We start from the raw sequence: 15,320 nt of genomic DNA, 5'->3' as shown, positions 1-15,320 counted from the left end.
TCGGATTATTTCCTTAGGATAAATTCCGAAAATTGCTATGAGTTGCTGGATCAGAGAAAATGCACATTTTGTAGGCTTTATCCTAAGATAAAATGCCTTTCTGAAAGGTTTTACCAAATTTTATACTTTCATTTGAAGTGTGTACCTTCCCCGGCAACATCATTGTCCACAGTGAGAGTGATCATCTTTTTAAAAATGTCAGTTTAATGGGCAATATATAGGTTACTCATTTAATTACTGACTTTGACATATTCCCATGACATCATTTGCCATTTCTAGTTCTATTAATTATTTATTATGTGTCAAACATGGAGCTAGGTCATTTACCTTTGTTATTTCTTTTAATCCCCACAAATGCGTTATCTTTTGTTTTATGAATAGATAAACAACAGCTCAGAGAGGTTACGTAACTTGCTCAAGATCACACAACTAGTAAGTGATCAAACTGGGCTTCATACCTAGGTCTTCCAGACTCCAAAGTGGTCCTTATAATAAATAGAGTTTTTTAAAGAAAGGAGGTTGGATGGGGAACTGTGTAAGTTCTTAAGTCCTAGTTGAATCGGCCAGGAATCACTAGGAAAGAGATGGCACTCTCCAAGGGATAACTGAAAAGAATTCACAGAAGGAATTATCTATGGGAGTGTGGGGGAGGTCCAAGGGACCAGTCAAGAGTTAATAATGCACCAAGAGTCTATCATTGGCAGGAAACCCTGGTCACTCCAAGCCTGGAGGGGCAGAAAGAGAGACCTCTTATGGGAACCTGAGGGTATCAATAGCCTCAGGGGAGTGGCTGCCTGGCCAAAGCTGTGACCATCCACAGAGGAACATGGCCATGGCCAAAGAAAAGATAGGACACAATTATACACCCAACTCTGATCCTTGGCTGATGACTCCCATTGGCCAAATCAAACCGGAAGCCAGAAGGTAAGGAATCCTGGATGGGTCATCCATGGGAAACAAGCTTTGGGACACACAATAAGGAGAAAAAGGGTGGAGAATGGCCTTACAGGGACCCTCTTGTTCTTGATTACCATTAGAAGAGCAGAGCTCCATCATTCCGCAACTAGCTATTAATACACTTTAAAACCCATGCGAGAGGCTGCTATGGGATTCAAGGCAACCATGTAGTACAGTTTGGTACCCAGCAAATAGTCAGTAAAAATGAGTTATTTTTGTTTTCACACTTAGAATTGGCACTGGACATGGATCACTCCAAAAGATTCGTCTTTGTACTTTTTTTTTCCGTTGGCAACCCAGTCCTCCAACCACTGGCCGTAAAATAACAAGGAGAAGCTACAAAAATGAAACAAAACAAAACAAAATAAACAAAAAAACCAAAGTGGAAGAAAGAAAAGGAAAAGAGAAAAACAGTTTGTTCTTGAGTACGCAGCTGGGTATGTTTCCCAAACTCCTTTGCACTAAGGTGAGAGGCTATGACTGAGTTCCAGCTAATGGAATGTGAGCAGAGGTGATGAGCACAACATCCAGGCCTGGCCCATCTTCATGCTGTCTCTTCCTTCGCCAGGTCAGTGTCAATGAACAGGAATTCCTCAGAGTTGCTGTTTCTAGAGACAGAGCCCCTGTCGGTCTGTGTTTGAACAGAACCCTCATGCCCTCCCATTGCTCCTGACTTGGAAGTCCCTTAGCTCTCTATGGAAATGCAAAAGAAAAGCTGACAGTGTTTAACTAATGATATATTAGCGCCTCTTCACCATAGTGCCTAGTGGTTCCATCATGAAGACAAAGACCAAACTTATTATTAGAGCAATATTCAGACAAGGACCCAGACCAGCAGGAGCGGCAGCAAATGAATGCATAGTGGGTCTTGTCAGGAAGCAGCCCTCCAGTTCCATAACCCCCCAGTCTTCCTTTCCCTGATGAGAACTTAATTTGGGTTTACTTGAATTATTATGCTCTACCAGGGATTTCTGTCAAAAATTCCTTAAAATGAGTGGAAAGTTCCAGAAGTGAGAGACTGGCACTGCATGTCATCAGTTGTATAGGGTTTGGGTTTACATCCAGTCCCTGCTCCTTTATTTTTTATTTTAAATTTTTTTCAATATTTTATTTATTTATTTGACAGAGAGAGATTACAATAGGCAGAGAGGCAGGCGGGAGGCGGGGAAGGGGGCGCGGGAAGCAGGCTCCCTGCTGAGCAAAGACCCTGAAGCGGGGCTCCATCCCAGGACCCTGAGATCATGACCTGAGCTGAAGGCAGAGGCTTAACCCACTGAGCCACCCAGGTGCCCCTCCCCACTTCTTTAGAGCAGTGGACCTTGGCAAGGGACTTGACCTCTCTCCATTAAAACATACAAAAGGCTGAAAACCCGTGTCAGAAACACAGAAAACACTCAATGCCGGCTTGATGAATAAGAGAATAAAATGAGAAGAAGAGATAGCTATTCCATCCATCCCCTCTCCTCCCTACAACCAGGGGTCTCTGAGTGATGGGGTTTCTTCTGTCTCAGGAGGGGGTTGGTGCATAGTGATTTGGAAGAATTAGGGAGACAAGGAAGAACAGGGAATGTATATGGCCCGTCAGATGTCTCTTTCTCTCCTCTTCTGAGAATGACACAGACTGAACTCCCTCATCTGCACTCCCTGCGTGAGTGTCCCTGTCTCCCCTTTCCCCCTGGTAGCTCCAAGTATAGCATGGAGTTAGAAACCAGACTCTGGATTCCAAATACCTGGGTTCGAAGGCTGACCATTTCACTCCCACGGAGCCCCTGGGACGATGCCTGGCAACAGTGGCCGCTATCGACATGAGCTGTTCAGTACCTGTCCACACACAGAGGTATTCTGGGCATGGCCATTACCTCCCCTCCTTGGAAGATGCCAACACTGGTCCTCCCCTAAGGAGGAACCCTGTCTTGAAGCCTCTATACCCACCCATTACCCTATTTGACTGAATGTCATCAATTCAGAAAAATTTAAATGATTTGTGAGCCTCTCAAACAGACTAGCAGAAAGGGGAAAACTTTAGAATGACTGGGTCCCAGCCCACTGCTCTAGTCTGATGAAAATAGGGCTGGAGGGAGAGATGACCTGGTGACATCGGGTTTCCACATCATGGCAGGACCAATCTCGCATCAGTTAAATAGGAAACCATCCCATTCTGTAGTGACAAGAGAGAGAAGTCATGGCTACAGAACACAAACATATATAAAACCAAAAGCCTCACAAAATGCATGGAATAGGCAGAACCTATTTCAGTTATATATTCCACCAGTTTCCATTCCCTACAACCTAACATCCCTATACAATGAAATTACGACATAACATTTGTGCATAAAGAGGGCATGTAAATGCAGAGCCGCAAGGGTTCACCCCAAGTGCCCAGACCTAAAGTCTTGGTGTCAGGGCATGGTATGCATCAGGAGGAACATTCTAGATTGACGAGGAGGCTGAGATATGGAGATAGACATTCAGGTCCACATACTATGTGCCAGGTGCTGAATGGACATCCCCTCATTTACTCATCACCAAATCTAGGATGTACAAATAGCTTTCAGGAAACCATCTGTGCCTGGGATGGAGCCTGGACTTCGCCACTTTCCAGCTGTGTAATTTTTAGGAAAGTTGTACAACCATCTGAGCCTGGGAGGAATAAAGGGGCCAACATACATAAAACACCCTGTACATAATAAGTGTCTAATGGATGTGATATTTTTCCCCTCCTCTTGATTCTATTAGTGTTTTTCAACTCTGGCTGTACATAGCAACCACTCAAGGAGCTTTAAAAAAATTCTTGCCTGAGCCCTTCCTCCAGAGATTCAGATTTAATTGGTCTGGGGTGTGGCCTGGACAAGGGCATGGGGATTTTTAAAGGCTCCCCCCCCCCACCCCCGCCCCGGGAGCAGCTAACGTTCAGCCAAGGTTGAAAACCACTTGTCTTAATTGAATCACCCAGTATCAAGCAGGGAGTTAGGAGGTGGTACAAGAATTTTGTTAATCACACTGGCAGAGTTAAAACTGAGAACTTGGGAACGCGGACGTCCCCTCCTGCCATCAAGGGAAAAGGACAGAGCAATGGGAGCTCCCTCAGCTCCGTGTCCTCCAGGGGGGCCAGTCTATGCAGACCAAGGAAAAGCCAGACGAGCAAAAAGTTTTATCTGGATGAGGGATACCATTTTGGGAAAGCCAATTCTTTAGAACAGAGTCTATGCGTTAAAGAGCCTGGGGATGTAATTCCTCAAATTAAAGGTATGTTCTGGGAACCTGAGATAATAGTCCTTCTGTCTTAATGGAGGACTAAAATTCTGCAGCACCGTTGTCGCCTGGCTGTGTGTCCTGTAAGGTGAGTTCCTAAAACACGCTGAGTTCCATTTCCCAATCTGTGAGGGACATACCCACTTTTTTTTAAAAAAAGACTTTATTTATTTATTTGACAGAGAGATCACAAGTAGGCAGAGAGGCAGGCAGAGAGAGAGGAGGAAGCAGGCTCCCCACTGAGCAGAGAGCCTGATGCGGGGCTCGATCCCAGAACCCTGGGATCCTGACCTGAGCTGAAGGCAGAGATCTTAACCCACTGAGCCATCAGGCTCCCAGGGACATACCCACTTTTAAGGAGAACTATGTGAGAGCTTGACCTTCTCAGGAAAGAAAAAAATTTTAAAAAGCCATATCCATCCAGAGGCACAACTTTATATATATTTTACATTTAAGGAAGTTCATGGACTCCATTCATTTTTTCTTAGCTAGATAAGCCCTAAATCCCCTTCCAACCTCATCAAATTATCTTACTCCAATTAAACTATTGTTTAAAGGTTATGCGCTATGGGTGGGCTCCACAGGAGGGAGAGGGACATCTGAGCCCTGCAGGACTTGAGCCGGAAATAATGCTGAGGATCTCTGGGTAGAGTGAGTCATTTCTAAGACCTTGGGTTTAGGCAGCCCGGTCAAGTATCTAAAAAAAAAAAAAAAAAAAAAAAAACCTCCTCCGGAAAAATAATCAGGCCGAAGAATTACAATCCTAACTCTTTCTTTAGGAATTAATGCCTTTAACATGATTTTCAAAGTGCAGTACTGAAAATCCACATTTCATTATCAGGTTCAAAGCCAAAGGGCTGTGCGGAAACCCCAAGCAGGCTGGAAGGCGGAGCCTGGGCGCACAAATCCCTCTTCTTCCCCAGGCTCGCTGTGCGATCCGAGCGGGCAAATTGCTTCTTTCACCTCTCCGTGCCCTCGCCTGGAAAGCACAGATAACAGCGCTAACCTCACAGGGCTGGTATGAGGAATAGCTAATAAAATGTGATAGTGACACGCCCAATTTAAATGCAAACGGCTGTAAAACAACAAAAAGCGTATTTAAAGATTTCCACAGCTGGGAGATTGGGGGAGATGGGGACGGACACCAAGGCTTTGAGAGGAGGCTATTTATTTTTCTCTCTAGGGTACACGTCAGTGAATTGATTCTGCCATGTGCCAGACACGGTGCTAGACTCCGGGAAACCGAGAACAGTCTTGGTTCTCATGTCGTCTGCAGCCGTTCCAGGAAAGTCATGCGAAATCTGCTGGAAAATATTCTAAATCACAGGGCTCTCTCTCTCTCTCTTTCTATGATAGTTACCAAACTCTGGCTGCAAAAAATAATGCTCGGAGCTTTGGAAAAGGCAAAGGCTTATAAAACACATCAATGCCCTTGAAGAGAAGACACGTGGGAAAGGGGAAATGGTCCAGGGTAAGGTAAGACCCAAAGCCAAGTGAATACTCAACTTCTTCTTTCATTTGTGTTTCTTTTACCTGTGAGGACCTCCCTTGGCCACAGTCTCCTTCCAAACTCTGGGAGTCTCTTCCATACCCACTCCCAGATTTCTAGGTCTCTCTCAGGACCTGTGTAAACCAACTGCCATATTTGGTACACTGTAAATCGCCAGGACCCAGAAGGTGCAGGCTCTGTCGAAAGCATCACATTTATTTTTTATATGGTTATTTACATGCAATAAAATGCTCAGGTTCTAAGTGTACAGTTAAATGAGTTTTTGACAAATGTAAGCACCCTTATGAATATATAGAACATTTTTATCCCCCCTGGGAATTTTTCTGCAGTCCCTTTCCATCAGTAACCCCTCATCTAGAGGCAATTGCTGTTCGGATTTCCATCGCTGTAGCTTAGTTGGTTGGCCTGCCGATCTTCATTCATATAAATGGAATTCTACTGTAGGAGCTCTTTTGTGTCTAGCTTCTCTGATGAAACTAAAGTTTTTCAGATTCATGCATTTTGTCGGATATCTCAGTAGTGGGTTTGTTTTTATTGGCGAGCAGTATTCCTTTGTACGAATTTATTGTAATCCATGACATTTGGGTGGGGCCTTTTGGCTTGTTACCAGGTTTTTTCCATTATGATGAAGTTATTGTTTTTCTTGTGCAAATTTTTTGGTGGATATATGTAGAGTTTTTTTCCAACTTTACTGAAATGTAATTTTTTTCCAGCTTTACTTTACATAATATGGGTGAGTTTATAACATAGACTATGGTGATTTGATACACTTGTATATTTCAAAATAATTACCACTGCAGGATTAACACCTCCCTCACCTCACATAATTACCTTTGTGTGTGTCTGTGTGTGGTGAGAACATTTAAGATCTACTCTCTTGGCAATTTTCAACTATATAACCCAGTATCGTTACCTGTGATTGCCATGCCATGCATTGGAGCCCCAGAAGTTGTTCATCTTATAGCTAGAAGTTTGTACCCTTTGACCAACAGCTCTTTATTTTTCTAGACGCCCCAGCGCCTAGTAATCATCATTCTATTCTGTTTCTATAAATTCGACTTTTAAAAATCCCACATGTAAATAAGATCATACGGTTCATGTCTTTGTCTTATTTCAGTAATTTCAGCAATGCCCTCAAGATCCATTCGTGTTGTCTCAAATGACAGAATGTCCATCTGTCTCACAGCCGAATAATATTTCATTGTGATACATACACCACATACTCCTTATCCTTTCATTCATCATCCTAAGAAATCTTTGCCTATCACAAGACATTATCTCTGTTTTATCTTAAATTACTTTTGGAGGTTGGTATGGCAAGGGATCTTCTATCATTTTCTGGAAAGACTATCTTCTTTGAATTATATGGGTGCATTTATCAAATATCAGTTGACTACAGGCATGAATCTATTTCTGGATTCTGTTCTGTTCATTGATTGCTTTGTTCATCTTTGCATCAGCCCCACAGTGTCTTGAGTACTATGAGCTAAATGTAAGTTTTTCTATTCATTAGCTATTTTGCTTTTTTATGGGGGAGTAGAGAGGGGCAGAGGGAGAAGGAGTGAGAGAATCTTAAGCAGGCTCTATGCCCAGCATGGGGCCCAACAGGAGGCTTGATCTTATGATCCTGAGATCATGGCCTGAGCCGATATCAAGAGTTGGACGCTTAATCAACTGAGCCACCCAGGGGCCCGTATTCATTAGATATTTCTGCACAACAAAATATCCCCCAAATAGGCAGCATAAAACAACAAACCTTCTTATTTCAGACGGTTTCTGAGAATGGGGGATCTGAGAGCAGCTAAGCTGGTAGTTCTGCCTGAGGGCCTGTCATAAGCTTGTAGTCAAGCTACTGGCCAGGCTCAAAGTCGACGGAAGGCTAACATTAGGTAGAGCTAGACGGTTTGCCTGCAAGGTCACTAATGCAGCTATTGACTGTTAACGAGAGGCCTCTCCTTCTTGCTGACTATTGGCCATGGGTTTCAGTTCTTCACTATACAGGATTCTTCATAGGATTGTTCATGACAAAATGACACACTTTCCTCAGAACAAGTGACCAAAGAGAGAGAATGAGAGAGAGAGAGAGTTTTTACAACATTTTTTATAAATTTATTTTATTGTTTTATTTTTATTTTTTTTGTTTTATTTTTATGTTTTGTTCTATTTTTATATTTATGTTTTATTTTTATTGTTTTTTTAATCTAAATTTCATCACTTTTCTTATATTCTTTTGGCCACAAAGACCAACCCTGAGAGCCTGTGGGAAGGGACTACACAAGGAACAAATACCAGGAAGTGGGGATCATTGGGGGCCATCTTGTAGGGTAGTTACAATCTTGAAATCATGTGGTGTAAGTCATCTCACTTTAGGTTTTCTTTTTCAAGATAGCTTTGCTACTTTAGACCCTGCACACTTTCATATGAATTTTAAAATAAGCTTGATGATTTCTAAAAAGGATCTTTCTAGAATATTCACTAGGGTGGCAGTAAGTGTAAAATCAATTTGGGAAGTGTTAACATTTTATCAATTTTGAGTCTTCCAATATGTGAACATCAATAGGAAATTTCTTTCTATTTATTTTATCTTCTTTAATTTCTCTCAGCAATATTTTTTAAGAGATTATTTATTTATTTATTCATTTGATGGAGGGGTAAGGGCAGAGGAAGAAGGAGAGAGAGAATCTTCTATCCTATGAGCATGGAGCCCAATGCAAGGCTTGATCTCATGACCCTGAGATCATGACCTGAGCCAAAGTCAAGAGTCAGATGCCTAACTGACTGAGCCACCCAGGTGCCCTCTAAGTATTTTATATATATATTATAAAGACTTTATTTACTTATATGAGAGAGAGAGAGTGAGCATGAGTGGGGGAGCAGGGAGAAGGAGAGGGAGAAGCAGACTCCTTGCTCAGTGTGGAGCCCAACAAGGGGCCCCATCCCAGGACCCTGAGATCGTGACCTGAGCTGAAGTCAGACATCTAACCAACTGAGTCACTCAGGCACCCCCCAGTATTTTATGTTTTCTGATACTACTTTAATGATATTTTTAAAGTATCATTTCCTATTGTCTGTTGCTAATATATAGAAACAAAACTGATTTTATAATATTGGTCTTATATTCTACAACTTTTCTAAATTATCTTATTAATTCTAGTAGTTGCTTTATAGATTCCTTAGGACTTTCTATGTAAACAAGAAAACACATTAAAACCAATCCTTTCTTTTTCAATATGTATTCCTTTCATTTCTTTTCCTTGCCTTCCAGTTGAGCACAGAGTTTGACAAAGATTTTTTGTAAACGAGTCTGGTAATAAATATTTTTCATTTTGCAGGCCATATGGTCTCTGTCACAACTACTCAACTCTGCTGTTATAATACAAAAAGCAGCCATAGACAATGTATGTGATTATGTTCTGATAAAATTTTATTTCCAAAAACGAGTGACCAGCCAGGGGTTGGCGCATGAGCCATTATATTAAGGTCGTGAAAGTGAAGGAGACTAAGGACTTGTTTTAAATTGAAGATGACCACAGAGACATGACAATGCAATGTTACATGTGATCACGGCCTGGATCTTCTGCTATAAAAGACATTATGGAGATAATTGGTGAAACCAGAGTGGGTCTGAAGATCAGACAGTAGTGATATGTCAAGGTTGATATTTATGGTTGTCTTATGATTATGTAGGAGCACGTCCTTTTTGCAGAGGAAAATTGCATTGAAATATCAAAGGTGATGGGACATTATGTTGGCAGTTCACTCTCCAATGGTTCTGGAAAAAAGTTCTTTGTGCTATTCTTGCAAAACAGGAACAAGTTATTGGGCCATAGAGTGTAAAAAGCTATTGTAGATCTATGGCATACAAGAAGGATAAAGCCAGAAAATTGTGACACTGTCTAAACCACTAATGTGAGATTTGGGTTCTGCGTGGAGAGTTAAGCATTCCCTATATTCCTATATACCATATGTATGCGTATATATCCATATCTATATCCATATCCATATCCATATATATAATACATATCCACATATATAATATAATATACATATGTAATATACATATAATACATATATTATATATTATATATACTATTATATATTATGGTCATATATACTATATAATTATATAAAATATAATTTATATAAATCATATATATTTCATATTTATATGCATTTGTACATTTATATATAAATACATAAATATATAATTATAAATATATACATATATAATTATAATATATACATATTATAGTATATATAACATACTACATAATATATATAACACATATACATATATATAATATAGATTATGTATATATTTTTTACCCTTACACTCAGTAAAGTTAGTGTTCTTACTAATTATTACTAGATATTCTGACTTTTTAAGGCGCATTATGAATAGTCTTGAATAAGCTCTAATAAATTGCATCTTGAGCTGTTAAGTGTTGCTTTTATATATATAATATTTCATTGCATCCCTGTAATCACCAGGAAGTTGAGAATTATTAACCCACTTTTACAGAAGAGAAACTTGAGGTTATTAAAGGCAGAGAAAACCACTGTCCCGACCCAAACCAGGACTTTGATGTAAGTCCTAGGATCTTTCCAGTCACCACGACTGACCCAGTTTTTGCCCAGTATCTATTCCCTGGGAAAAATTACCTAAACTGAGAGCATCTCTCAGAATCCAAGGGACCTTAGAAGTCATGTGATTCAACTTCCAGTGAGAGAGAGTTTAGGACCCACATACGTGCATAATATGGTACAAAATGCATACTCTCCGAAGACTCTTCCCTTTTCTGGCAGTAATGACCTGGTGTGGAAACCCCTCGAGTCAGAGAGTCAGTGGGTGAGAAAGGCCTCTGAGACCGCTTTATCTCCCAGTTGAGATCATGTGCTTCCATGCAGCCCTCCCGTTTGGCTGTGCCTTTCCTTACTCTCAAGAGCACTTTCATGGGTCTCTTCTAATCTCTTCTTTGCCCTCAGTGATCCCTGGGGTAAGGTTCAGTGCTGTAAGTATATTTCACGCTGTGGGGCCCCCATCACCACCAGCCATCTTGAGAACATTCTCGTCTTCCCCACCTGAAGCACTGCACCCCTTGAACACTGACCCTCCATTCCTTCTGCCGCCAGCCCCTGGCACCCACCATTCTGCTTTCAGTCTCCGTGAGTCTGACGGCTATGGAGACCTTGTGCAGGTGGAATCATGCCTGTCTTTGAGCTTTTGCGAATGACTTATTTTCCTCAGCAAGATGTCTTCAAAGTTCACTGGTATCATGAAGTGTTTCAGAATGTTCTCCCTTTTTAACGCGGGATAACATGATGTTGTGTGTTCTTCCCACGTTTTATTGTGAGGTTCACCCATCGATGGACACAGATGTTTGGGTTGCTTTGCCCTTTGGCTCTTGTGAATAAGTTAGCCACGTGAAGACACAGAGACACACAGGGAAAGCCCTGTGTGACAACAGAGGCAGAGGTGGGAGTTACTGAGATGCAAATGGAGGGATGCCAGGGATTGCCAGCAAAACCACCAGAAGCTAGAAAGAAGCATGGAAGGATTCCACTATAGGTTTCTGAGGGAGCAAGTCGCTGCTGCCATCTTGATTCTGGACTTCTCATCTCCATGACTATGAGGTGAGACACTGCTGTTTCTTTAAGTCACCCAGTCTGTGAGACTTGGTGATGACAGCCCTAGGGAACTGTGATAGCCACCTTACCTTGGAGGTCAGCAGTTATATCCTCTTCAGCAATCTGAGTGACCTTCCTTCTTGGTTTTCATGAAATCTGGTTCTCAGACTGCTCTGCCTGTTCCCTCCTGCCTTCACCCCCAATTTGGGCTTAAAAAACAAAAAAATTCAGTAAGTATGTATTCAGGCCCTCCTGTGTGGTCGGCACTGTTCTAGGGGCTGGGGATATGGTACCTTCTTTAAAGGCCTTTTTTCTCTCAGCAGTCACGCCAGATTTTGATTGCTTGTCTCACTGTATCTTCCAACTTACTAATAAATTTCAAGAGAATTTTATTTCCACCATACTTCTTCCCTCTTTTCAAAACTTCAGGCCAGTATTAGAACTTTTACACATAAAGTGGCACTTTCAATTTCATAGCTGTATTTCATCTGATGGAAACCAAAGTATGTTAGAATTATGGAAATCAGGTCTATTCTCGCACATGTTTTCCTCAGACATGATGTGCTATGATATTTTACATGGTTTGATTTGTATTCGTGTGAACTGGATGTGAATGTTTGGCAAAAGAGACATTATTAATATTTATTTCCTTTTTTATCTTCCTTCCTGGCTGCTAATGAAAGTCAGGTGGTCCCTTGCTCTCATCGTAAGCCTCTAAAACAGAGAACTCACCAAAGGATTCCGTGTCCTTGAGGTGCCACGGCCATGAAGGAACTGTGCTTGGGGGTGGGGCTGGGGGTGAGGAGTGCAGGGACAGCAGAGCTGGGCGGTCTGCTTCTCCTGCTGTTTCTCTGGCACATTCTGAGTTCCCTCTGAGTTCCCAAAGAAATATTTGAACAGGAGGATCAGATACCCAACCTGAAAATTGGACTTTCTGAGGAAACTGAAAAGTTACCTTATTGAGAAGGGACTTGCTATAGACTGAAGGTTGTGCCTTTCCAAAATTCACAAGTTGAAACCGAATCTTCCATACAATGGTGTTCGAAGGCGGGGTCCTTTTGGAGGGGATGAGCTCCTGTGAGTAGAGCCCTTGAGAATGGGATTAGTGCCCTTATGAAATAATCCCAGAGAGCTCTCCAGCCCCTTCTGTCAGGTGAGGTCACAACAAAAAGGCAGCTTTCTGTGAACCCTCACTGGATACTGAATTGGCCAAGTCCTTGAGCTTGGATTTCCAGCCTCCAGAGCCATGGGAAATAAATGTTTATTGTTTATAAGTCACTCAGTCTGTGGTATTCAGTTACAGCAGCACAAATAACTAAGATAGAACTTTCTGGAACAGCTCTGGGACACATTCAGAAGTCTACCTAAGACACTGAGCCCATCACCTGGTAATAAATCAATACATCCAGAATTGTGTTCAACAGAAGCTCTTGTCAAAACTTCTATCAATGCAAAAGTTGAACCAATAATTTCATGGCTACTTTCAGTAGGTCAAGACAGTTCCAAGTTAAAATAGTCTGCAAATGACATTTAACTTTTAATGTTATCTTTAAAAAAAAAGGAAGGCAGGGAGGAAGAATGTGGGTGAGGAAGGGAAGGAAGGAGGAAGGGAGGAAAACAGTATAAAGTGTCTGTACTTTAATACTTAAGATAAAATGTACTTACATACATTTTGAGTAAATGCTCAAAAATGAGGCCCATTAATATGATTTATTGATCAAAAAATGAATTTCAAGATAAAATCATCTCCATCTATATAGGGCTACAGTGTCATTTCTTTTTTTTTTTTTTTTTCTTTTAAGGTTTTATTTATTTATTTGACAGAGAGAGAGAGAGAGAGCACACAAGCAGGGAGAGTGGCAGGCAAGGGAGAAGCAGGCTCCCCACTGAGCAAGGAGCCCAATAGGGGCTTGGATCCCAGACTCTGGGATCGTAATCCGAGCCAAAGACAGATGCCTAACCTAGACTGAGCCACGTAGGCGCCTGTACGGTGTCATTTCTTAAGACCCTTGCCAGCCATTAATAATTTTATTTTTGCCAATTGGCAAGTGTTTCCAGAAAATAACCAATCAAACCCATCACTCTGACCCAGTCTGGGCATCCCTTCTGGCTGGGAGAGCTGGGTAGAGGTGAGGGGACTGGAATAAGCTAGACTTTCTGCCTAGAATGGGGCCTACAGGAATAGCCAAAGGAAGTTATTAGGTTTCCTTTCCTTCCTTCCTTTCTTTCTTTCTTTCTTTCTTTCTTTCTTTCTTTCTTTCTTCATTAATTCATTCATTTATTCAAGAAACATTTACTGAGCACCTACAAGCATTTCCTTAAGTTTCTGGATAGAGCATATAACAGATAAGTCTTGGGGCACTGGTGGCTCAGTCCGTGGAGTGCCCAACTCTTGGTTTCAGCTCAGGTCATCATCTCAGGGTCATGAGATCAAGCCCCATGTCGGGCTCCAAGCTCATTGGGGAGTCTGCTTGTCCCTCTCCCTCCCTCACTGGCCAACTGACTCCACAATTTGAGAATCACAGCTGTGGGGCTCTTTAGTAGGCCTAGCTCCTAATAAGCATACAAACATGAATGTTTTCTCTTTTCTTCAGCAAGCATAACATTGATCTCGGTTCCACTGATGCTTCAGGATGAGGTCAATTTTGCAGTGACTGATGTAGATCCAAGAAGGAGGACTTGGGGTTTTGATAACTACCAAAAGGGAAGCTGATCCATTTGAAATCCTTTATACACATGAGTAAAAAGCCCCTCATAGATGGTCAATGACTTGCCTAACATCATATATCAAGGACCAGAGGGCAGCTGCCATGACCCTGGGCTGGACCATTTCTCCTGCTCCTGGAACGGCCTTGGGGTCCAAGCATTTGGCCTTGACCCTGGGAAAGAGGGAGAGAGCTGTCCCCAGGGACTTTGCTTCCCCATTTGTGAGCCTATTCTCAACTCTTAGGGACAGGTAGAGGTCTTCTGTTGGTGGGGAGGGGGAATCCAGCCCCTATTACTAGGACTCCAGCCCAAGAGGTAATAGCCCAGGAAAGTTCAGATTGTCCTCAGGCCAGGGCTCCTATCCAGCTGTCTCCTCGGCTAGGCTGACCCTGCTAAAGGGGCTGGATCCTTTGAAGCCAGTCTCACTTTTTGAAAACAGACTTCCTGAAGTGAGGAATAATTATTTTCATATGTGAACCTGAAAACATAGAGGTAGTGACAACAATGAACAAATTCAGGTTGAAAAACAGAATTTTCCTGCTGCCAAAAGAAATCTGTCGGGATCCTCTCGTATTTTCCACGAATTTCTACGGCAAGAGAGTTAATGGCAAGGCAAGTTAACCAAGATAGGACAACCCTTAAAATTTACTAAAATACAATATGGATCCCAAGTTTGTTAACATGTAATAACTCTAAGAGCACTCTGCTTCCCTCTTAGGTTCATAGGAACCGTAAAATGCTCCTGGAAATTAAAGGGGGTGTGTGCGTGCACGGACTCACGCACGCACACATGGGATGTTTTACTGAGCTCAAAGATGAATATTAATGAATGAGCCTGCATGGATGGTATTTATGCTTATCTGATTAATTTAGAAGAGTCAGACAATTCAAGGCAAATGATTCTCTCAAATCTGATTTGCTTCAAATGGCTTCCCACATTGATCAAATGAACCGAATCGCGGTTAGTTCTTCTGCATGTTCTGTGATATATGGGCAGAGGCAGAAGTGATGTAACCTAACAGGATATTAACTTTTATCTGGAAAGTTATCCTTTGCTTTACCGTTCATTTCTCTCATCCGATTTGGTTCTTTCGATTCTGTCCCATTCGCCCCAGTGGATATCTGTAGTTGTTGAGAACAGGAAATGAAATGTCTTTTCTTCTGGTTTTCCCCTGCAGTGAAGGACTCTAACCGAAACCCATTTTTCTTCTAGTCTGATAACTTTGTAAGACACCATTTACACATATATGGTCTCCGTAATTCTCAT

General features: G+C 41.8%; 1 long non-coding RNA gene across 4 annotated transcripts in view; it reads left to right on the top strand.

Annotated features, from left to right (window-relative positions):
- LOC122889484 overlaps positions 1–15,320 on the top strand; it is a 32,492-nt gene that overhangs the window by 1,582 nt on the left and 15,590 nt on the right. For all 4 annotated transcript variants that reach the window (XR_006380921.1, XR_006380920.1, XR_006380922.1 and 1 more), the window contains exons 2-3: positions 1,189–1,525; positions 5,566–5,685. This is a non-coding gene — a long non-coding RNA (uncharacterized LOC122889484). The remainder of the gene's footprint in view (positions 1–1,188; positions 1,526–5,565; positions 5,686–15,320) is intronic.

The sequence above is a fragment of the Neovison vison genome, chromosome 11, assembly GCF_020171115.1.
Source record: "Neovison vison isolate M4711 chromosome 11, ASM_NN_V1, whole genome shotgun sequence".
Classification (NCBI taxonomy): Eukaryota; Metazoa; Chordata; class Mammalia; order Carnivora; family Mustelidae; genus Neogale; species Neogale vison.
This window is presented reverse-complemented; position numbering and strand designations above follow the sequence as displayed.